Below are 26,041 nucleotides of genomic sequence, written 5' to 3' on the forward strand. Positions count from 1 at the left end.
GGCCTTGGCTTTGTTACATAACATCGCCACTGCCGCAGGAAAAGAAGTGGAATTGCCTTCCTGTTATACGGCTTATTTGAAGGTGTTCAGTGAGGATCAAGTCGAGGCACTTCCGCCTCATAGAACATTTGATTGTCGTATCGATCTCATTCCAGGATCAGTAGTACCAAACGAAAGGCTCTACGCTCTTACAGTACCCGAGAATGAGTACCTAAGGGCTTATTTGGACAAATATCTGGCTATCGGGTACATCCGACCTTCAAGATCACTGGCGTCATTGCCTTTATTCTTCATCCCTAAGGCGAACGGAGAGAAGAGGTGCTGCATCGACTATCGTGCTTTAAATTCCATCACCATAAAGAATCAGTACCCTTTGCCATTGATTCCGGTCTTGCTGGAACCAGTCAGAGCAGCTACAATCTACACGAAGCTCGGCCTGCGAGGGGCATACCATCTGGTCCGCATAAGAAGGGGCGACGAATGGATGACGGCCTTTAAGACGCGGTATGGGCTCTTTGAATACCTAGTGATACCCTTTCGGGCTTTGTAATGCCCCGGGCGCATTCCAATTCTTTTTGAATGAGGTACTCAGGGAGTTTTTGGATCGCTTTGTAGTCGTCTACATCGACGACATCCTGGTGTACTCCAACTCAACGGATGAACATCAAATACACGTAAGCAAGGTGTTAGAAGCCTTGATGTGTCATCATCTTTATTGTAAAATCACAAAGTGTGAATTTCATGTGACAACCGTTGAATTTCTGGGGGTAATGCTTACTCCCTCAGGTCAGGTTATGGCAGAAAGGAAAGTTAGTGCCATAAAGGAATGGCCTTGTCCATGTACAGTCAAAGACATCCAGTGTCTGTTGGGGTTTGCCAATTTTTACCGACGCTTTATCAGTGGATTTTCTGCCCTGGTGACCCCCTTAACCCGCCTCACCAGAAAGAATGTACCGTTTCTTTGGGATGCTGAAACGCAACGTGCGTTTGATGGTTTGAAAGAGGCCTTCACCCGAGCACCTGTCTTGACTCACCCCAATCCGGAATTGCCTTTTGTGGTAGAAGCAGATGCGTCTGAAGTAGCTTTAGGGGCTGTTCTGTCCCAGAGACACGAAAGCACAGGAATCCTACACCCCATTGCTTTTATGTCAAGGAAACTCCGTCCTGCAGAAATAAATTACACCATCGCAGAGAAGGAGCTGCTGGCGATAAGAGATGCCTTTTTGGAGTGGAGACATTGGTTGTTGGGAGCGGTTCATCAGGTTAACGTCTATACCGACCATCGTAACTTGCAATTCATAAGAGCAGCACATCATCTCACCCCCAGACAGCTACGCTGGATGCTGTTTTTTGAGGAGTACAGATTTGTTGTCACGTACAGGCCCGTAATTAACAACAAAAAAGCAGATGCTCTGACTCGGCAAGAAAGTCCTGTGATGCATGCCATAACCCCAAACAGATCCATCATAGATCCCGCTAAGGTGGTGTGTGTTGCCCAATCAGGAGACTTCTTGCAAGCAGTGCGTTCAGGGGTACAGTCCTGCGTCTAGAGAACTTGGCTTCACCACCATCCAGAGTGGAAAATGAAACAAGGAATAGCCATGAAGGGAACACAAGTGCTTGTACCTACCAAAGCATTGCAAAGAACTGTGTTTAACTGGTGTCAAGAGACGCCTAGTGCAGGCCATATGGGACATGTGAAGACTCTGGAGAAGGCGTTAAAGCAATTCTGGTGGCCTTCCATTCGCATGGATTTAAGTCATTGGGGAAAACAGAGCGTGCAGTGTGCCCGAATGAAACCGGATCGACAACAACCCCAGGGGTACTTACACCCTTTACCCACTCCTGAGACCCCATGGGAAAGCTTCTCCGTGGATTTTATCGTTGGCCTACCGAAGGATCAGGGTAAGACGGCCATCGTGGTCATTGTGGATTATCTTACAAAGATGAGACATTTTATTGCTTGTGATCAGGTGCCAACTGCGGGTCGATTAGCACACCTTCTATTGATACATGTGGTGAGGTTGCATGGACTCCCTAAAGTGATAGTATCGGACAGAGGGGCTCAGTTTACTGCCGGTTTCTGGAGAGTTTGGTGTTCGGCATTACATATATCCTCATCCTTATCCACGCCTTAGTGAGTGTAACACATAGTCTGTACCACAACACTAAGTCTGTTTTTTTCACCACACCTTTTTAAAAAACGGTCCTGAGGAAAGCCAGAATACTCTAAGGCACTGGCTGAAACATGTCGACCATCTGAAGGACGCAGGAGGCAGTAACTTGCCACCCCCACGCGTCCTGTAGCCTTACTTTTAACCGCTGGTGACGGCCCAGTTATTAAAATTTAATTTACCCTTGGGTACTGGGACCACCACCAAGCCGTTTTAAATCACAACTCACCCAACCTCACTGCACTCTCAGCAATATACCAGCTCCGCTGTAATCAGGCGTCGTAGCACACCCCGGACATACTAGGTGTCACTGGGTGGGCCCGATGATGAAGCATGCCACCAACTAGGTTGGTGGGTGAGGGCTTCATGAATACACCAACAAGGTGCCCATGACAGAACTAATTTGAGTACTGCAACACTTTGCTCAACTTAAGCTAGTCCTCTTTGTTTAATCACATATAAACCCTCGGGGACTCGGACTAGCTACCTAGTCCTCGCTCTCCCTCTTGTTACACGCATGAATGTTCTGGCAGCCAGCACGATTTGGAAAAAGTAGGTTGTATCAAAGCATAAAGCGGCTTGATACTCTGGGCATATTCCGGAATGTATGTACGACTGAAAATTAAAAAGCCCAGTAATGATTGTAGCTTTTTCAGTGTTGTGGGAGCCCACAAAAGTGCGCATTTCTGCAAGAAGTGAGGGGCTAAACCTCTACCCTCATTGTTGAGCTCGTAGTCCAGGAACAACACTGTGTACTCTGCAATGTGAGATTTCGCAAAGTAAAATTTATAGCCAAAGTTCGCAAAACGGCAAATTATGCAACACGGCACAGATGCGGCCATAATTCGTCGTCTGTGAGATAAATGTCATCCACATATGAACATGCATCTGCGTCGAGCCTCTCCAGGAGAGAGACAATGCAGGCGGCAAAAACGCCTGTACTATTTTTGTAGCCCATAGCCAGTCGAAGGAATTGGCGCTGTTTGCCGCCACATGTAAAACTCATCCACTGACTACTAAGGGGGACAAATTATGGGCAAAAAAACCATGGAATATGTCAAGTGTGGTCTTGAACCGATTACGCTCTAGACTATCCACAAGAGCAGAACTGTAAGTATTCTGCACTGCGCACGTACGACAATGTGAGTTTAAGTAGCGGTAGTCCAATACCAAACGGTACGAGCCATCTGGCTTGGTCACAGTAAAAAGTGGGTTATTCATCGGAGACACAGACGTTTCAATCACACCTTGATACTCTAATTGTTCAAGGATTTCTGCAACGGAGGCTTTCGCCTCTCGTCGTATGGGGTATTGGGATTACCTGAACTGCTCGTTTGTTCCTCGTTTGTTTCCGTGTTGCTGGCTGGACGTGCGACCTCCCAGAGGGATCCTGTTTTCATCTACTACTTCCAAAGGCTTTCCCGACCTCGCTGGACCCGCTTCGCGGGTCCCGCAGCGCCTTGAGACCTAAGGCTGCTGTCTGTGAAGCTATCAGCGGAGGAGCGGGCAGGCAGAAGAGCCGGCGGGGCTGCGAGCACAGGCAGGGACTCCAGTCTCCAGGAGCCCCTGCGCGCCCATTCCACACACCTGGGCTGCTCTCCCCGCTGGCCACGCCCCCCGCTTCAGTGCCTGAAAACCGGGTTGCACCCATAGACCCGTGGATTACCTGAACTGCTCGTTTGTTCCTCGTTTGTTTCCGTGTCGCTGGCTGGACGTGCGACCTCCCAGAGGGATCCTGTTTTCATCTACTACTTCCAAAGGCTTTCCCGACCTCGCTGGACCCGCTTCGCGGGTCCCGCAGCGCCTTGAGACCTAAGGCTGCTGTCTGTGAAGCTATCAGCGGAGGAGCGGGCAGGCAGAAGAGCCGGCGGGGCTGCGAGCACAGGCAGGGACTCCAGTCTCCAGGAGCCCCTGCGCGCCCATTCCACACACCTGGGCTGCTCTCCCCGCTGGCCACACCCCCCTGTCCACCGACCAATGATAGGTATTATCAGCGTATAAAACAGTCCATAGCTCCCGCTGTGCGGGAGGGCGCCGGGAGAAGCCCGGGACAAGGGCGGGACCGTCTGTGGCCGTCCGGGGCCGAAGGAGGCCGGGCTGGCCATCCCCCTGACAAGTGCTCCACAGTTCCTTCTACAGTAAGTGATTTCTGATATACTGTTTCCTATTGGTGTGAAGCAGGGCAATGTCTGCCACAACAAGTACTGTCAGCGCCCGTTCGACTACTCCACCGGTTGAGATTGGTCCACTGGCATTTGGCCCTTTGGGTAAATTCTTTTTTAACCGTACATCTTCATTAATTGACAAAGAGTTATCCTTGGCGGAGAGGCGCGCTGAGCGCAGACTATCAATTGAACTAATTAAAAATTCTACGGACAAGCACCTAACTCTAACGTATCCCGCCCTGGTAACACCATTATCTTCTGTAAATCTTCCAGTTGCCAACGAACAATCTGAAGGTCAGGCAAAAGTAACAAATAAGGAAATTGTTACAGAATCAAACATATCTAGTGGGAGTCATATTCACCCTACATTGCTCCCTGACTCTGGTGCTCAGGCTATCTTGCCTCAACCCAAGCATGGATCCAAAAGGAAAAGAACTGCCCTACTGAGAAAATGTAAAATTGTGGCCAAACCCCCTCAAAAGCATAGGAAGCTACACAAAACTGTGAATACTAGAGAGGCTGTTATTGCAGTTAACAATAGTATAGAAAGTGTTCCAAACGCTAATGTTGCTCCTTTGGATAGCCCAGACTCTGAAGAGAATATTTGTCCTGAGACTGCCTCACCAACTAACGATAAGTTGTTATCACCTGTAAATCTGCTCCCTGAGTTAGAAAAGCTACTCAGACTAATACTTACCCCGATAGAGGATAGAATCACCAAGCTTTCAGATAGGTTAAACCACTTTGAGCAGGCAACGTTAGATAACTTTTATTCCACAAAATCTTTGATTAAAGTAATGCTAGGGTAGATGTAAGTCCAAAGCATCAGGGCAATATTAACCTTGTTACCCAAGACAAGGGAAGAAGGCCTCAAACCAATCCCCCATTACTACCCAAGCCAAGTAACACCACTGTAAACACAACTCCCAAACCTACTGATCTGGTAAACTCAGGCCCTGTTCAACAACAGCCTAGCATTATAAACCCAGCTCAGTCTATGGTACTACAGTCACAAATTTCATCTCCTGTTGCCGGTCTAGGGGTTACCATATGTTCCCCAGCGGGTAAAGCTCCAGTACCTACAAAAGTAACCAATAAGCAGATAGTTCCAAACAATCCTGTGGTTGGGAAAGGGGCTAATGCATGTCCTCCAGCGGGTAAAGTTTTAGCACCAACCCAACCAACTAATAACCAGTTGGTGTCGAACAAACCTGCACCCCGCCCTGTTCCTACAGCTTCCAAATCGATCCCACCTCCCTTGACAAAGCCAACACACAGAAAACCCCCAGTGAATCTTACTCCGGATTCCTTCCCCTATGTAGCAGTCCTTATAAATGTCCCACCGCTACCTATAGGGCAGAGAGAAACCTTCCAGATGCTTAAAAATAAGATCATGCACTGGTTAAGGGAGAATCGACCTCTCCCAGGAGACATCAATGGGTTAATCATAGGGGTAAGGAGAATAGACTGAATAGGGTATACACCGAAAAGCCTGGGTGGGGACTGTATTGTGGTCAACTTCCAAGACCCAAGGGTGGCGGGATGGATAACTAGACAGGGATGGGGTACAAACAAGGGAGGTATTGGAATTGTAGATCTTACCTTTTTTTTACCCCCGCCCAACCAGTGTACTGACTAGCCTGCTCAACGAACCCCTAAATCCCCCCACTGTACCATGGCCAATCACTTCTACATCAGCTCCACTGTTTGTTCAAAACTATACCACATGTACAAATTATAATCCTCATGCTGGATGGCAGGACCCGGGATGGGGATGTTGACAAACCACCAGAGAGCTGAGTAGTAGTAATGGAGGGAACATTGAAGAGTTCGAGGGGGCCTGTGAAGATCATGTTGGAACTGCTGTTACAATTCTAACTGTCGGTTACACAGAGAAGGGGAGTTTTGTTTCTGAGGGAGGAACTAGGACGGAAAACATAAATGCTAGTGCTGTGAAATTACCCTTACCAACAGCTAACATGGTAGTTGACACCATTGATGATCCTGCGAAGGTCACTAATAGCATCGAAAGCCCAATGATTTCCCAAGTGTGTTCCAACATTAACAATCCTGATGGGACTGAGCCTAGCTTTGGTACGCTTCTATCCTGGAATGTTGCAGGGTTGGGTAGTAAGTTAGACTCCCAATCTTGGGTGGAATATATCAGTGGGTTTGATGTTTGTTGTTTCCAAGAAACCTGGGCTTGTGACCCCCTCTTTTGTTGTGGTTATTTAAACTTTTCCATACCAGCATCCAAAGGTAGAAGGGGTCGGCCTATGGGAGGCCTAACTGTATGGATAAAACAGGACTTGGACATTACTATCAAAATGTTGGACTTGGGAACTAGCGATTTACAACTGCTAAGAATCTCTACAGATAAGGGTTCGTCAATGGATTTGTACAACGTTTATGTAAGAGGCAGTAATACAACTAATTCTTCCACCCTAGAGCTGCTGTCTGCCTCCTTAGAGACCAAGTCCCAAGATAGTAGGGTAATAATAGCCGGGGATCGTAATAGGACTTTCGAACCTTTAGACTGCACAAATGATCCCTTAGGGAAGGATGAGGACAACCTTTGGGGAGTACCATCTTTATGTTTAAACCCCGTCCCACGGTGGACAAAAGACATCCTATTACTAAATGCTATTTGTATGGAACATGGTCTAAGAGCACTGAATGGGAGAACCCCAGGGGACAAGGAGGGTAGTTGCACCTTTGACAACGGTAACAGCAGGAGCAGAATTGATTATATAATATGTAGTCTTCAGCTGTGGCAGGGGGTTATTGATATGGCCATTAAGCCTAGAGTAGAAAGTGATCATAACCCCCTTTGTGTGACCCATAGGTGGTGGAATGTCGGAGTGGGAAATTTGCACCTAAGGAATGATCAGATTCCAGTCATGAGCAACGACAAACGTAGGCTAAAATGGCCAAGGGTATTGGCTAACGAGGAAACCATGACCTACATCAACCATGAGGTGGATAGCGCAATTTCAGCAATGGAGGCGGTTGATCCGATAGCTCCTGGGGCTAGGGATATCACTGATATCCACAACAAGTTATTTTCCCTCCTCAAACCATGTTTTTTGACTAAGAGTAAGAAAGGGAGGAAAACCCAGAATGTTGGAAGGTGGTTCAATCGTCAATGTAGATCCGCACGATTGGAATTGGGACAAGCTATTAGGAATAGGGACAGGGCTGCAATTAAAGAGACAAGGAAATTGTACAAATTGGCCATTTTTCAAGCCAAAAGGAAATGGGACGAAGACCACTGGGCCGAGCTAAAAGAGGCTTCTAATCATAAGGACTCCAGGACCTTTTGGAAAATTATTAAGTGGGGTAGAGGAGGTGGCCCGGCAAAGCCTGACAATAACGTAGCTGAAGATGCCTGGGTTGAGTACTTCAGACCACAATATGCCGAAGTCATGCACCCCGGGGTAGGTGAGGGCATAACGCCAGTCTATGCTATTGACAATTTGTTCTCCCCCAAAGAAGTAGAAATCGCGATTAGCTCAGTGAAATGTGGGAGAGCACCAGGGTTAGATGGGATACCCCCGGATATCTTCAAGCACGATACGACGAGATGGGCGAGGTATATCTTTTTAGTAGCAAACGCCCTAGCCAAGGGGGGGGTGGTCCCCGACCTTTGGAAAGGTGCAATTATTATTCCCATTCACAAGAAGGGAGATCGTTCACTCCCTGCTAACTATAGGCCCATAAGCCTAATAGCAACCATGCAAAAAGTAGTGGGGAGAATGGTTGCAAACCAGCTTATGGACTGGGTCGACGATAACAACGCCCTTTCCCCATACCAAGCTGGATTCAGGCGAGCAACCAGTACCATTGACCAGGTTTTCCGCTTTACCATACTGCGGTGGAAGACGGTTTTACTAGGAAGAGGCTGCCTGTATGTCGCGTTTGTCGACCTGCGGGCGGCATTTGATCTAGTCCCCAGGTTTAAGCTATGGCTGGTCTTGCAAAAGCTGGGAATTCCTGTTGATTTGCTCACACTAATTATGCGCCTACATGAATCCAATTTCGCAAGAGTTCAGTGGGGCGGGAATGGCGAGTCAACTCCGGACTTCCCCGTGGAAAGGGGTGTCCGACAAGGCTGTTCCATGGCTCCCTTACTCTTCTCTTTATTTATTAATGGGATTGTCAAGCGAATGTTGGAAACAAGCGTAGATGCTCCGTCGTTAGCGGACGTCAGGGTCCCGATCCTGATGTTCGCTGACGATACCCTGATCTTGTCAAAAACCCCTGCAGGGATGCAACGTGCATTAATAATTTTTGATATTTTTTGCACAGAGCACGGCCTAGAAGTGAACGTGGGGAAAACGAAACTAATGGCCTTTACCCCACGCCGTAGAATCTATCCCAAGATAACCCTAAATAATAGTAAGTTAGATACTGTTAAGGAGTTCACATATTTAGGGGTACAGATAGCAGAGGGCGCTGGCTGGTCGCATCATTTGGAAAAAGTGGCCATAAAACATCAGCAGCTTTCAGGTGCTTTGAGGGGAGAACACCGCAAATCCAAGACAAAACCGATTAAACCCGCACTTATAGTGTATGATGCTAAGGTCCTAGGTGCCACCTTATATGGTGCGGAGTTATGGGCTTGGGACAATCTTGCGGCCCTACAGACATCTGAGAACAAGTTCCTCAGAGGGATTACAGGCCTTCCACAGAGCACCCCCCTAATACCACTGTTCCTGGAGTTGGGTAGACGCCCAATTAGCGATAGAGCGCGATTGCGCCCTGTTCTCTATTGGAGACGTCTTTGGACAACTCCAGAGATCAGACAATACGCAGAGGGTTTCCTTTGGATAATTAAGGAAGACATCTTCCACAAGATAAAATGGCTTAAAAATCTAAGGGCCATGTTAAATAACCTGGGGTTTTCCAATCTTTGGAATAACCCAGTGGAAGCAGTCTTCCCAAGCAAAGAAGCCCTCAAATCACAATACTGGGATTGGGTGGGTGATAATCTGCTGAAAGACGTTAGGTCTGACTCTATGGCGGGTCGCTTCATGGAGTCAAAAATTTGTCCTATCCTAGAAAATTATTGGGATACTATTACGGTACCAATGGATAGGAAGCTAGTCTTCCAGCTAAGATCCGGTTCTATTCCCCTAAAAAAACTAACGGCAGGTTGGCAGAGGTCGACCAATAGGTTATGCCCAGTATGTGAAACAGCTGTGGAGAGTGTAGGCCATTTTCTATTTGTATGTAAAGCCTACTCATCACCCAGGAGAGTATGGCTTACACCTGTATGCAAAAACCTGGGAACACGTGACAGTGCAGTGGCTTTAAGAATTTTGCGTACTACAACTCAGGAATCGATAGTCATTGGGGTAGTAAAATACTTGGGGTGGGCCTGGGCAATCAGGCGACGATTTCTGGGGGGGACCAGTTAAACAGGTTTTCCTTTTATTTTAACTGTCTAAAAATTTAAAATCATTTTGTCATATGTAAATTTTTTATGTCAATATTGTATGAGCTGCACAGAATGCCTATATGAATTTATACCTGTTAATGTTATGTTTTTACTTGTAATGTTCAATTTTATGCTGTGCTTTTATGAGAAATAATCTCGAATAAAGCTTGTACAACAACATTGTCCCATTCACAGTGATTACGGTACAACGCCGGCCCAAGCGCCTTACCCCAATATTCTGCAAACTGCAATGCCTGCTCCTTCGGCACTGCGTGCGCGAAAGCGGGGGGGGGGATCACCTCCTCCCCTTACGGAGCTGCTAAGACAAAGGGTGGGGGCCAATCGTCCTCCGCCAATAAAATATCATAAGTAGTTGTGAGATTTTCCCCCAAAAAATGTTTATGGTACGTTCTATGTCGCCTTCAATTACAAGGACCATTTCATAAAGTCTTTCAGGGGGAGCCACTCTAGTGTCAGCTGTTTCCACTACCACAAAGCTGTCAGTCGCTGTCACCCCCAGTAGTGGACGCAGCGCCTCTCGAACAATGGTAATCTCCACAGCGCTGTCCAGCAGCGTCAGCACCCATGTAAGATTCCAAAGCTGCGTTCTCACTATCTGTGGCATATCTCGCTGTTACTGCAGCACCTTTTTTATTTTGAAACTGGGGTCCTTGACGCTGTGTCTTGTCCTGCTTGCCTTTTCCATCAGCCTTACGAGGCTGCTCACGGCTCTGTTGGGCACCTTGACCTCTGCCGCCGCGTCCTCCACCGGTGGCTGTTACCGATGTTCCTAAAAAGAGCGAGGCGAACGTTGTTCAGGAACCTGAAACCTATCAGGCGACTTATTAGTACTGCAGTCGTGCAAATCATATGTACGCTCAACAGGGGCAGGTGTAGATGAAGCCGGACGGGACCCCTGTTTCTGTTGCTGCTTTCCCTGTTTTTTGTTCTTACTCCAATTTTGTTTTTGAACTTTTGGACGGTCATCTTCATCAGATGAGGCTTGTTGAGTTTGCTGCTGTTTTTCTTTTTTAGCGAAAGGCTTAACACCCAAACTATTATGGCCAACGGTCTTATAAGCCTCCATAATATTTTTCGGTAACTGGCGGGGGTTGTCTGCGTCGGGGACTACGCGCAGAGCATTAGAGACTTGGAATTAGCAAGGACAAGATTGCTTACCATGCCAAAGGCTCCCACAAGTCGCATTCCCAACTCCACAGTCGCCTCTGGTCCGTGTTCATCCTGAACATGCTTGATCATCGAGTGTAGGACAGTCATTGACGGGGTGCCAAAACACCTAATATAGACTGCCCCAAAAATGACACCTCAAGTTGTACACTCATTTACGTCTGGTACTAAGTCTATCTGCAAACTCACTGTGAGGATCCTGTGTTTCTCCACAGGACTAGTATTCCAGTTGGTCGAACTTCTCGGCAAGCCAAAAAGGCATCTCTTCCTTATCCTGGGGAATCCTGCCCATGACTGCTTTAACCATGACGGGACTAAGTTTCAGTCCGCCACCGCCGACTGGATGCGCCGCACCACTCGGGGTCCCACCCGGGAGGTTGCTTTTAATGTAATGAACCAGGCCCCTAATAACTGCTACTGCAGAGGTATATAGGGGGTCTCAGTTGCTAAGCTGTTAATGTACCCGCCTGAGGATGCGGGGTGTAAGCAGCTAAAACAGGCCGAGTAGCGCCTGGAATCAACAAAGGGCCTTGTCTGACCACTGTAATAATGTGTGGGAGGGCGCCATTAAACCAAACGGCAATCGGGATTTCCACTGTCCGATATGGAGCGTACGCAGCAGGAACATCAGCAGGAGCATCAGCAGGGGTATAAGTGTGAAAAACACCAGTACCAGCATCTATTGCAGCAAACGTAACCCATGAGTAATACAACTCAAACGGGTACGCCGTGTCAGCTGAAACAACAAAAACCACTGCCGGTCCCTCTAAAGAAATGAGGTATTCCTGCAAGTGATTCAGTACAGCCACACGACTGTATGCTGGGATATCAACCGCAGCCATATCAAAACAGTAATAGAGAAGTACAATGCAATACTAAAAGGCAGAACTGGGTAGTAAATCAAACAGAAAACTGTTTAAAATGATCAAGCTTGAAGAAACCTATGTAACTATAGGTAGGTTTCATCCGTCACTACAGTCAACCGGAAACAATAGTGAGGGGATTGTAGACTGATATAAGCACTACTCAAGTGTCTCACAATAAGACCATACTTGTTGGTAGCGCCATGTTGAAAGGATTTCTGCTCATACACAGAAGTGTGCACAGAGACCTAGGACATTAGTGAATTGTGGTGTACCAGAAACTCACCTAAGTACCTAGAAACCCCAACCAGCTAGCAATCAGTGCCTCATTAGCTCTTTGTCCTCTAACAAAGTAACCAAGGATTAGACAACCTAGAACATGCAACAAAGGACCATCTCAGGAATGGTGGGAAGTGAGAACACTTTTGTTATACTCTCATACCAGTCCACAACAGGAGTAAAAGAGAGACACAGTAAGGTTAAAATATTTATTTTAACAACGTGATCTCAAGCACAGTATTTTAGTCAACATAAGCAGACATATGATTACAAATAATATGGTCAGCATTGTTACAACTCCATTAAATAAAAAAGGAGGAATCATATTACAATGATGGTGCAAACAGGTGATAAAAGCACCTAGTTTAAACACCCTCCCTATATAGGAACTATGTATTATAAAACTATAGAAGGTCTCTTGAGCTTGTTTTGGGGGACCCCATTACCTGTAAGTGTAAATTACATCTGGTTTGGCTAGTCTCTCTGCATCCCTGGAATCTTCCAAGTGTGTGAAATTATGGCAAGTGTGCTATGATAAAGGCGCCCAAATCCAACTTGCCTTGCAGCTGCCAAAATGTTGTGTCTAGAATGTGTTACACGGACACGCCGATAAACAGTCTCATATGTTTTGATAACCTTGTCGGCTCAGCACTAACTGTACAGACCGGGGTCACAATGTATGTCTAGAGATGTTGAAAAACAAACCCCTTCCTCATGTATAGCCCTTCGGGAAAACTAGCTTTGCAAAAACAGCTAAACAGTGTTGTGTTCAAAAAGTAGCAAAAGGTAAAATGTCTTTTAACTTCTAATAAGCCATGCTAACTTAACATGCACGCAAAAAGAGGCCCATAAATCATACTACAGCATATCCCTTGCTACCCAAATACAGGCATGGCTACTTCCATCCGTTCATCTACCTCACAACGATTTCTTGGATAACCAGACTCTTAAGCTGAAGGGACTCTGAGTTCTCGGGTGCTGGAGTGACATTCATCCAACTTAAGGAATTCTATGCTGCCATGCATGCTATCTTTGGGCCACAGACTCACTCTGGAGTGCCTTCGTGTCCCATGGAGTTGAGTGGTGGCCCTCTGGATTACAATCAGTGAATTCTCCATCAATGCCAGCTGGACCCTCTGGATCCACCCTCAGATCTGGACTGATGCCACCACAGGTGCATCCATCCTTCCCAACTCCATTCTATCCGGCACAATCCCAGGCGCTGCTGGTGCTGATCAACGACGAGCTGATCATAATCCCTAATGCCAACAGAGTGCCACCTCTGCACCCCTCTATGTCAACACCGTCCGGGCACTACCTTCCCCTGGACTACCTGGCCATTGACAGGCCCTACACTCCTGAATGGAGAGAACCTGAGAAGGAACTCCTATGAGGAGTTGGGTAACACCAGTGGCTTGGATACCTCCTCAGACTAGCATGCTTTCCCCTCCGGGCCTGGCTTAAGAGGAAGGCACACCATTTACCACTATGATGCGCAAGGCTAGCAGAGGTTCTCGAACTCCAGCTGTCTGCTGTTGAGATCAAGAGCAAAGTCTTGATGTCAGTGCTTCAACCTGGGATAGGCTTGCCTGAGCACCTGCTCCTCTGAACACCTGCTCTACTTTAATGAAGCGCTCACTGACTTGCTCCTGGGGCAAAAGCGAAATTTGCACAGGGGCTCTTCTGTAGTGAATGATTGTCCCAGGCGACCCAGATGTCCTCTCCCACCACCTCTCCCCTGAGAGCCTGGTGGTGCAGGCCTCAACAGCAAACGTCAACCTAAGCATGTTCTCTACCACTCCACCTAATAAGGAATCCAAGAGGCTGGACACTTTTGGGAAGCATATATTTTCTTCCACCATACTTGCATTGTAGTCGATGAACATCATATGTCTCTTTGGCTAATAATCTCATGACCTGTGGGACTCGGGTGCACAGCTGCTTCCTGTTAGAAATGGGGGTCTCTAGTTGGCAGATGTAGGTACCTTTGTCCAAATAGGGACCCTTGCTTCTAGTCAGGATAAGGTGGATACACTTCTAAAATAATCCCTGGTAGCTTGACACGAGCAGACAGGCTCATCTCAGAGGCAGTGTGTAAAGCATTTGTGAACACATACAGTAATGCAGTGGAAACACTACAAATGGACACCACACACTAGTTTAGAAAAATCAGTGATCTCTATCTAAATCAAACAAGACCAAACAATAAAAATCCACAATACAGTAATAAAAATATGACTTTCAAATGGTAGAAATAGTTCAGTTCAAAGCAAATTGCAGATGCAACACATTTCACACAAAGTACCTTGGATGCGTTGTTCACACAAACCAAAAGGGTTGCATGGAAGGTGATGTGTTGGTTCCTTGCACTCAGAGAAGGTGATGCATCTGTTCCTTGCTCCGGGGAGGTGATGCTTTGGTTCCTTACTACTGCGCAGGGAGGTGATGTGTCGGTTCCTTACCAGAGAGGAGGTGATGCGTCTGTTTCTTATTGCGTGGGGAGATGATGTGTCTGTTTCTTACTGCATCCACCAATGATGCAACAGACTTGGTATCTTGATGTGACGATCTGTGCTGATGCGTGGGTTCTTGTAGCACACAGAAGGCCTTTCATCGGAATCCGTGTGGTGCTTTCAGACCTCGTAGATCGGTGCAGTCAAAGCACATTGCGGCTGAGATCACAAGCCGCGGGCAGGCACTGCAATGATTTCTTCAGCGATGCATCGGAAACAGGTGTGGATGCGTTGTGCTACTCAAAGTTGTGTTACTATTCCCAGCTGCAAACATCCTCCAGAGGTCCAAAGCAACAGCAGGCACCTCTTACCAGGTAAGAACTCCCAGCAAGGAAGTTCAGCGGAGCTGTTGGCGAAGTCTTTGTGTCCCTTAGACGTCAGAACAGGAGGCAAGCTCAGTTTCAAGCCCTTAGAGATCTTCATCAAGCATGGAACATAGCAAACAGCAAAGTCCTTTCTCCTTTCCTTGGCACCAAGTAGTCACTGCTGGCCAACCCCAGACAGCAACCAGCACAGCCTCAGCTTCTCTTCTCCTTGGCAAACGTTCCTCCTGATTCCCAGAAGTGATCTAAAAGTCTGGGCCCCTCTTGTTACACAGTAAATCTGTTTGTTCTCTCCTGGCCCAGGGCTTGGAGCCCAGTCCAAACCAGTTCTGGGAGCACTTTGCAAGTGCACACCAACCTCCATTGTCAGTGTGAGCCCTGACTCCAGACACACCTCAGGGGGGGGGAGCCATCATTGTGGAAGGCAGGCTCTGAACTATTCAGGTGCAGGTGCTACTCCTCCCACCACTCCAAATGCAGACCAGGCCTATTCAGCCTAGCGCTGACTCATCCCGACTCCCTGCAGTCACTGCACATCCCCTGCCCCTGTCATTCCAAAGCCAGACAGTTAATTCACATCCTAGCAGAGGCACAGTGGAAGGCTAAGCAAGAAAATACCTACTTTCTAAAAGTGGTATTTTCAAACACAGAATGTAAAAATCACCCTCACTAAAAGATGCATTTTATTATTCAGAGTTCAGGCATACTAAACTTTATTCTTCTACCTTGTTCCCATGGGTGGTTATGTTTATAAGATGTTATAAGCAAACTCCCCATTCTATCCTTTGGGAGTAGGTAGCCTTGCAAAAGTGAAAAATGAAATTGGCAGTATTTCACTATCGGGACATGCCAAACACACAAACCTGTCCTACCTGCCCTACCTTTCACATACACTGCACCCTGCCCACTGGGGTACCTTGGGCCTATCTTAGGGGTGACTAACATATAAGAAAAGGGAAGGTTAGGGACTGCAAAGTCTGTGCACTTGCCAGGTCAATATGGCAGTACCAGACTGCACACAGGCTCTACGATGGCAGGCCTGAGTTACATTTACAGGTTGCTTATGTGGGTGGCACAATCAGTGTTGCAGGCCCACTAGCAGCATTTGATTTACAGGCCCTGGGCACACACAGTGCACTGTATTAGGGACTGACCTGTAAATCAATTCAGCCAATTATGGAAACACCAATCCATACATACAATTTACAGGGATAGCATATGCACTTTAGCACTGATGAGCAGTGGTAATGTGCCCAGAGTCATAACACAAACAAAAACATGTCAGAAACAGAAGGCCACAAAGCAAAAAATCTGGGGGTAGACCTGCTGTAAAAGCCAAGTCTAGCACTTCCCATGCTGCCTAAGGAGGGCTGCACCATCCTCACCAAGTTTTGGTCGATGGCAGGGATACAGCTAAGTTCGCCATCTGGTGGGACAGGACACTATGGACTCCCTGAGCTGCGGCTTCTATGATGGCGGTGCGGTGTCACGCCTGGTTACTTTCCATTGGGTTCTTAGGGGATGTCCAGTAATCCCTGATCAACATGCACTCCGATGGCTTCTGCCTTTTTGACAACAATCGATTCACAAAGGGGGTGGTGATGAACAGAGTGTCTGAATTGAGCAGACCACTCTTACCCAGTCCAAAGATCAGGGCTTGATCCATCACCGTTATTTATCTCACTGCCCCATCCCAGCTCAGAACCTGGCTATATGCAAATCAGTCTGTCCCTGGCCCAGTGCATCATGGGAACAGGGCAGACTAAACTACCAAGCCAATTCTTCACCAGAAAGGAGACAAGCTACCGGGGACCGGTTTCTGGCATTTCAGCCGTCTTCGGCCCGGCTTGCTTGAATCCTGATGGAGCAGTGAGAAAGGGACTCATGTCTGAGTATAGCGTGGAAGGGTATACTCAGATGTGAGTCCCTTGCTCATTGCACCATCAGGATTCAAGCAAACCGGGCCGAAGACGGCTGTAATGCCAGAAACCGGTCCCCGGGAGCTTGTTTCCTTCCCAGTGTAAGAATTGGCTTTTGTAGTTTGGTTTGCCCTGTTCCCATCATGCACTGGGACAGGAACAGACTAATTTGCATACAGCCAGGTTCTGAAACTGGGATGGTGCAGTGAGCTAAAAAACGGTGTTGGATCTAGCCCTGATCTCTTGACTGGGTGAGAGTTTTCTGTTTAATTCAGAGACTCTGTCCCTCACCACCCCTTGTTGTAAATATTTTTGTCCACCCTAAGCGTGGAAGGGTATACTCAGATGTGAGTCCCTTGCTCATTGCACCATCAGGATTCAAGCAAACCGGGCCGAAGACGGCTGTAATGCCAGAAACCGGTCCCCGGGAGCTTGTTTCCTTCCCAGTGTAAGAATTGGCTTTTGTAGTTTGGTTTGCCCTGTTCCCATCATGCACTGGAACAGGAACAGACTAATTTGCATACAGCCAGGTTCTGAAACTGGGATGGTGCAGTGAGCTAAAAAACGGTGTTGGATCTAGCCCTGATCTCTTGACTGGGTGAGAGATTTCTGTTTAATTCAGAGACTCTGTCCCTCACCACCCCTTGTTGTAAATATTTTTGTCCACCCTAAGCGTGGAAGGGTATACTCAGATGTGAGTCCCTTGCTCATGGCACCATCAGGATTCAAGCAAACCGGGCCAAAGACGGCTGTAATGCCAGAAACCGGTCCCCGGGAGCTTGTTTCCTTCCCAGTGTAAGAATTGGCTTTTGTAGTTTGGTTTGCCCTGTTCCCATCATGCACTGGGACAGGAACAGACTAATTTGCATACAGCCAGGTTCTGAAACTGGGATGGTGCAGTGAGCTAAAAAACGGTGTTGGATCTAGCCCTGATCTCTTGACTGGGTGAGAGTTTTCTGTTGAATTCAGAGACTCTGTCCCTCACCACCCCTTGTTGTAAATATTTTTGTCCACCCTAAGCGTGGAAGGGTATACTCAGATGTGAGTCCCTTGCTCATTGCACCATCAGGATTCAAGCAAACCGGGCCGAAGACGGCTGTAATGCCAGAAACCGGTCCCCGGGAGCTTGTTTCCTTCCCAGTGTAAGAATTGGCTTTTGTAGTTTGGTTTGCCCTGTTCCCATCATGCACTGGGACAGGAACAGACTAATTTGCATACAGCCAGGTTCTGAAACTGGGATGGTGCAGTGAGCTAAAAAACGGTGTTGGATCTAGCCCTGATCTCTTGACTGGGTGAGAGTTTTCTGTTTAATTCAGAGACTCTGTCCCTCACCACCCCTTGTTGTAAATATTTTTGACAACAAGGCAATGTAGTGTATGAGTGCTTTTGCAAGAGCAGGGTCACTGTCAGATCACTTGACCTTTCCTTATCGATCTTGCTGCAACAGCAGTCCTTCCACCCCTACCGCGGATGTGGAAGTGGCAACTTTGAGTGCCCGTAGTACGAGCCATATCCAATCCAGCGGCATGCCCAGTCCTTTCCAGTAAAGCCCAAAAATGGGCATGGAATCCAGTATCAGCGTGGTGCCCAGTTCCCTGCCCCTCTGGCTGCTGCAGGCTCCAAATCTCTTTAGTATGCCTCCCATCCAGCAGAGCCATTCCATTGGCAGCAGAATCAGGCACCACCTGACCAGTGATTGGGGATTACTTCCAAGTGGGGGCTTCAGATCATGCAGAAGGGATACTCCCTACTATGTGTAGACACCCCTCAGCCACTGCCACCATGCCACTAGGGCCATCTCATCCTGCTCTGTCAGGAAGTGCAGGCTCTTTTGTCTAAAGCAGTCATTGTAAAGGTGCCCCCACCATAAGTGAAGCATGGTTGTTATTCCTTTTACTTCCTGGTGTCGAAGAAGGATGGTGGCCTCCACCCTATCCTAGATCTCCGCTATCTCAATGTGTTTCTATGGAAAGAGAAATTCAAGATAGTCACATTGGCTTGAGTCCTTTCTGCCCTGTATCTGGGAGCCTGGATGTTAGCGCTGGATCTCCAGGAGCACATTCCTGTCTTGCTGACCCACAGGCATTGCCTGCAGTTCACAATTGGCCACAAGCTTTTCCAGCTTGCTGGGCTCCCCTTCGGTCTTATCAGTGGCCCCCGGGTGTTCATGAATGTGATGGTAGTGGTTGCAGCACATCTTCAGAGGTCAGGGTTCCAGCTTTCCCCTACCTTGACAACTGGCTGTTAATAGCTGGCTTGCCCCAAACTCCACACACCTCCAGACTATGCTGAACCTTTTGCACTCTCTGGGATTCACTATCAAAATGACAAAGTCGAACCTGACTCCCTCTCAGATAGCTCCCTCTCATCGAACCCATGCTGGATAAAGTGCAGCAGTGCTACTACCCTCCGGAGCAGAAAGTCCTGGATCTGTGGGCTATGATCCTGATGTTTCAGCCTCAATCCTGTGTTTCGGTAGACTGACTTTGAGGCTACTGGGTCTGATGACCTCCTGCATCCTGCTGGCGAAGCACACCAGATCTGCAGTGGAATCTGAAGCCACAATGTATGCAGCATCAGGGAAATATCTCCGACCTGGTCCACATTTTGAAGGAGACTGCAAGAGATCTGCTGTGGTGGCTAACAGGCGACGATTGGGTCAGGGGCAGACCCCTCTTCCTTTCCCACTTATAGGTGAAAGTGGTTAGTGATCATCACTTCTGGGTTAGGGTGGCACCCTAGGAAAGGGGGAGATCAGAGGACTCTGGTCTTGTGGAGTCTCAGCCCAACATACATTTGTTGGAACTGAGAGCTATTTGCTTGGCATTGAAAGTTTTCCTTCCATCCATTAAGGGGAGGCTGGTTCATGTGTTCACAAACACCACCACCACCACCATGTGGTGTTGCAGCAAACAGGGTGGGGTGGAGCCATGGACCCTGTGCATCTTTGTACTTGACTAGAGCACCAGTACATCTTCCTGGTCATGCAACACCTGGCAGGCTCCATGAACCCCAGGGTGGATGAACTCAGCAGTTGATGCCTCACAGATAATGAATGGTACCTACAGCTGGAGATGGTGCACGTTCTTTTCAGAGAGTAGGGAGAGCCTTGCCTTGATGTATTCACTACTGCAGAGAACGTGCAACGTCAACACTTCTGCACGGTGGAGTTTCCAAAGCGGCTCTCGCTCGGAGATTCCCTCCACCATGAGTGGAACTAGGGAATCTTGTATGCCTGTCTGCCAATACCACTCCTGACCCAGGACCTTAAAAAGACCAGGACCGACCAGGCCAAAGTTATTCTAGTGGCACCTGATTGGGCACAGAAAATCTGGTATCCAGAACTCCTCAGGTTGAGCATTGCTCCTCCGGTCAGGCTGCCTGTTCAGGAGAATCTCCTGTGGCGGCAACAGTTCAGGATTCAGCACAGAACCTGAGGAATCTCCACTTTCAAGCCCGGAGATTGAGCTGCAACAGTTGAGAGTTTGTGTGCTCCCTCCTGAGGTCTGTGATGTCACCTTGGCATCCAAGAACCCTTCCACTAAGACTGTCTACACATGTCATTGGGATAAGTTTGTGGCATGCTGTTCATAATGCTAGTTGAACCCCCTTTCTGCACCTCTCTTGGAAGTTTTAATGTTTATTCTCTCTTTAACCCAGTAGGGAGTTGAACTAGGACCTTAATTTGGTCTTCACTTACCTAATGTTTTCTCCCTTTGAGCTTCTTCATTGCTGTTCTGTGCATCTATTGACCATTAAAATCAGGCTTCTCGGTTGTCATTACATCGGCCAACCCTCTATTTACTAACTTCTTTCCTGACAAACTAGTCCCTTGAACATGTGCCTCTTTCCTTTCAAATGTGGTCACTCGCTTCCATGTTGCCAAGAGCATCACTCTGCCTGCTTTCTACCCTCCATGTCAACTTTCCAAGGAGGAGGAGAGATTCCATCAGGTGGACAATCAACTCTTCCTTGGAGCGAAGAAGGGCAAGGCCATACAGAAATGGACCATGTTCCTATGTATTGTACTCTGCTATATAGCAAACACAAGGAGATGATGGACGGAGTGCTGAAACTTTTCAGACACTCACCCCCGTCACAGATCTGGGTTGAAGCCATTGTTCTTTAGCTCACTTCGCCACTCCAGTTCAGACACAGCTATATGCAAATCAGTCTTGACCTTGTGCCTCATGGAAACAGTCCAGCCCGAACTGCGAAGCTATGTATTCCCTGGATCGGAAACAGCCCTCATCAGCCAGGCTAACTTAAATGCAGTGGCAAAGTGTTAGGGTTTGCACTTTACAAATGGCGCAACCTCACACTGTATATTAATCCCCCCTGGTTGTATAATTGCATCATGTGTCTGGTCATGTTTTTTTTTTATTTGTAAAATCTGTGTCTCCAAATTATAGTGTGCACTATTGTATCGTGCTTATTTTATACATGAGAGTGTATTGTGCTTGTTTGAACATAAATCGTTTGACAGCTGGGGAGATGGTATTGACTTTGGGCTGAACTAAGCTGAGGACAGTTTGCATGTGCTCTCCTGAAACAGAACGTTAAGCACGCTCACTGCCGTTAAACCTTTTTGCATATGAAACACGTTGACTCCGAAGCGTCACATTTTACACGTGTTTGCCAGCTCATCCAATTTGGTACCCCACCCACACCGAGGGTATTTAAAGCCATTTGCCAAAAGGAAAAGTGCTCGCGCTCGTTTTTTGGCAACACTCACCTGTTTATTCCAGTGCTCCTCCAGCCCCGATTTCAGCTCCTCTAGTGACACGCAGACACACAGATTCCTCTTCGTCCTTCCTGCAGTTCCGGAATTGATTCCAGTTGCTGCAGCAACGACCCGACACTTCTCTTCTCCATCGGCGATTTTAGTTCCTCCACTAAAAGCGCTCCGATCTGCAACAACAAGTAAAGAACGCTAATTCAAGTAAGACAGATCTAATTACAGCATAAATAAAGAAATAGCGCACAAAAGACTACAGGTATAAAACTTATTTTAATATAGGAAATTACTTATCTTGACTCCCGAATTCTAAAAGAGGAAAAGGACCGTTTAATCTTATTTCTTTCTGCAAAGACAGTGACTTTGGCTGAAAATACAAAAAGAAGAAAAAACTGTTTTGAAGAACTGAATGATTTTAAACTTTTACAGTTTTGTTGAATGTATATAATTCAGGCTACGATTATAGGAGACATATTTGCCAGCTCATAGTAACTGAGATATATGGTGAGATGTTAACAGAGTTTTGTGGTAATTTCACAGTGTACTAACTAACGTTCTTATTTTACAGAAGGGTTAATCAGCCACCAATCTTCTACCAAGCGAAAAGGTACAATTTAGAACAAAAGGCCTATAAAAAGGTACTTAAATGAGTCTGTTTTAACATTATAGTGAAGAACAAATTAAGAAAGCGAATCTGGTTTCAAGCACAATAATGTTATTCTTTATTATGTATGCATTCAGATGTCCCGCATAGAAGAATCACATGTAACAGTGTTCTATGAAAACTTCAAGTAGAAAAACTAAAGGTGTCAACATAGAATCGCAGCCAGTGGAGTTTTTTGTTTTGTCCTTTTATTATTTTGTCCCATTTCCCCCCTTCCCCCGGAGATCTATTCATGACAAACTGTGATTCACATGCGGTTTAGGCTGGTAAATTTTTTTTAGGGGCATAGAGAACATTCATCCTACCTCTCAAGCTGAACTACCTGGAATTCAGGTGAGTGAACACTTAACAGAAGTGCAAGCCTTCACAGCAAATAAGTTCTTCTTGAGAGATATGGATCGATACAATGACCGAATCGATGGTCTAGCCATGGCTCAAGCTCTTAATGAAGACACAGAGCAATATCATTCAGTAGCAACCATGTTAAACAGATGCAGTTAGAAATTGAGAGCTTGAAATAGGAAAATGTAGAGTTGCTTCAGGAGTTGGTCCGATATTAACCCAGAGATTCTTTGTGGGATAGATCCTTCCCTAAATCTTTTAAAACCCCATTAGATACTGGAACTAGGTTCAATACGTCAAACACATTCATGACATCAGATGCAACTTCATCTCCTGTACAAGTAACTGTTACAGTCCCTAATGTTGTACCTTTATCTGCACCCAAATTCAATATTTTCATTAGCCAATGTCAACTACATTTTATTTGTAAACCACAATCATGTCCTACTGATGCCACTAAAGTGGCTTTTATTCTCTCTTATTTAGGGGGAACTATCGCTAACTGGTCTATTCCTTACATAGATAGAAATTATTCACTCCTGTATGACTGGCCTCTATTCAAATCCACGATAACTAAATTATTTGCCAGGCATACGTATATTCAAGCAAGTGATAATGGCTTGCTAAATTTAAAGCAAGGAAGTAAAGATTTGTTAACTTATGTAACTACATTTAATAGATTACTAACAGAAACCCAATGGCCAGAGGACAAGAGCTCTTCCTTATTTTATAGGGGTTTGCGTGATGAGCTAAAAGATGCTCTCGCTCATATTGTCGATTTACCTGATAATTATTCAGACTTTGTGGATTTGATGGTTACGTTAGATTAGCGTCTAGGAGAACGCAAAGGCGATAGAACTAAACTAGATGCCAGATTTACTGTATTTTAAACAGAAAAGCAAGATGTAGAAAATAAGTCATCTGAACCAAAACCAATGCAAATAGGAGGTGTCAAAGTGCCCTTGATTACCGAAGAAAAAGACAGATGGCGGAAGCTTAATTTATGCTTGTATTGTGTTCGTTCTCGGCATTTTGCTAAGGATTGCCCAATCAAACCAAAGATACCCAAAAAGACAAATGCATTAGTTTCCTTTCCCACAGAGCAGGAAATCCAAAAAACTCATCAAGAACGGAGATTGCTTGTACGAGAGATAAAGTCCCACAGATCTCCCAACATCTTGCCAAACTGTAGGCCGAGAACCACAACATTTCATCATTCAGGTTATCCTAATTATCAGTAATCAATTAAGACATTTAGTTTCTGTCCTGTTCGACTCTGGAGCAACAGGGAATTTTTGGGATATTCATTTGGCTCAGAAAATACACATTCCCACAATACTTAAGACACAACCTGAAGCAGTTTGTGCAGTAGATGGGTCAGCACTAATTTCTGTTATGATAAAAAATAAAACATATCCCCTTACTATGGTATGCCAGAATGGTCACACCAAATTAATACGTTTTGATCTGATTGACACACCTAGGTTTGGTCTTATTTTAGGAGTACCTTGGTTAACAACACACAACCCTAAAATAAATTGGGATTTAAGAACAGTGACTTTAGATTCCTCGTTTTGTCGATCACATTGCTTTGAGGAAGCACATAACGATTCCATGACAGTGTTACATTGTGCCAATACCACTGCACCTTCTCCTGTAATTCCATCTCAATACCAAGACTTTAAAGATGTCTTTGATCCAGTAAAAGCAACTACCTTACCTCCGCACAGTTCCTACGATTGTCGTATTGATTTAAAACCAGGAGCCACATTACCTAGTAGTGGAGTATATGCTCCTTCTTAGGAAGAAACAAAATATTTACGAACGTATTTGGATGAATTATTAGCCTTAGGCTTCATTCGACATTCTACATCTCCTATCTCTTTGCCTCTCTTTTTCTTGCCAAAACGTGATGGTGGTTTAAGAGCATGCATCGATTACCGCAGGTTAAATAAGGCCACTATAAAAAATAAATATCCATTACCCTTGATTGCGGGTCTCCGTGACCAGTTACGCAATTCTTCCATTTACACTAAATTGGATTTAAGAGGGGCTTACTATCTTGTTCGGGTCAAAGAGCATGACGAGTGGAAAACAGCTTTTCGGACCAAATTTGTTTATTTGAGTACACTGTCATGCCCTTTGGCCTATGCAAAGTCCCTGCGGCCTTTCACTACTTTCTAAATGAAGTATTGCATGAATTTTTTGACATCTGTGTAATAGTATATATAGATGATGTTCTCATCTACTCAAAAAATGAAGAAGAACATGTACAACAAGTGAGAGCTGTGTTAAGTAAATTACTAGAATATCATCTTTTTGCAAAACTTGAAAAATGTATTTTCAACACTAACACTATAGAATTTCTAGGGTGTTGTTTGTCCCCAGCTGGAATCCAGATGGATCCTAAAAATGTTTATGCCATACTAGATTGGCCTGAACCAAGTTCAGTAAAGGAGGTACAGAAAGTGTTAGGATTTGCTACTTTTTATAGGTGCTTTATACCTCATTTTGCAGAAACAGTTGTGCCAATCACCAAATTATTACAAAAGGGACAGGTCTTTTCTTGGACTGATGAGGCAGCACAGGCTTTTGTTCAATTAAAAGTTTTTTTTACTTCAGCACTCTTACTAAGACATTCTGATCCTGAACTCCCTTTTTTTTGTAGAGGCAGATGCATCTCAGGTTGCAGTCGGCGGAGTTTTGTCTCAAAGAGATATACAGGATGGACAGTTTCATTCAGTAGTATTTTACTCTAAAAAACGACTTTGTGCTGAGCAAAATTATACGGTGGCAGAGAGAGAACTAATACAGATCAAATTGGTTTTCACTGAATGGTGACACCATTTAATGGGAACAAAATATCCTGTAACCATTTTCTGTGACCATAAAAATGTAAAATTTTTTAGTTCTGTCAAAGCTTTCACACCTCGTCAAATGAGATGGTTGAATTTTTTTAGTGCATTTGATTTTGTTATTACTTATAGACCAGGATCAAAACAAATTCCATCAGATTTTTTGTCACAATACGAACATACCATTGAATCCAAAAAAGACATGACAAGTCCCCCTATTATTCCTCCTCGTAAAATAGTGTCGCCTGTTACACAAGCAGATTTTATGTCTCTAGTAAGAAAGGAACATCTGAACATAAACATTCAAGATTGGTTAACAAATCCATGACACACTATTCAAGATGGTCTACTCTATCATAATACTCTTTTGTTCATACCTACTATTGAGCTACAAAAAAATGGTATTAGAATGGCATCATGACTCGGCATTAGCAGAGTATCTTGGATACCAAAAAATATTAGACAATTGTAAGAAACGATTTTGGTGGCCTTCTTTAGCAAAAGATGTTAAAACATATGTAGCATTTTGTGTCATTTGTGCCAGAAATAAACCTCTACATAAGGCACCAGCAGGATTC

The sequence above is a fragment of the Lissotriton vulgaris genome, chromosome 7, assembly GCF_964263255.1.
Source record: "Lissotriton vulgaris chromosome 7, aLisVul1.2, whole genome shotgun sequence".
NCBI classification, from domain to species: Eukaryota; Metazoa; Chordata; class Amphibia; order Caudata; family Salamandridae; genus Lissotriton; species Lissotriton vulgaris.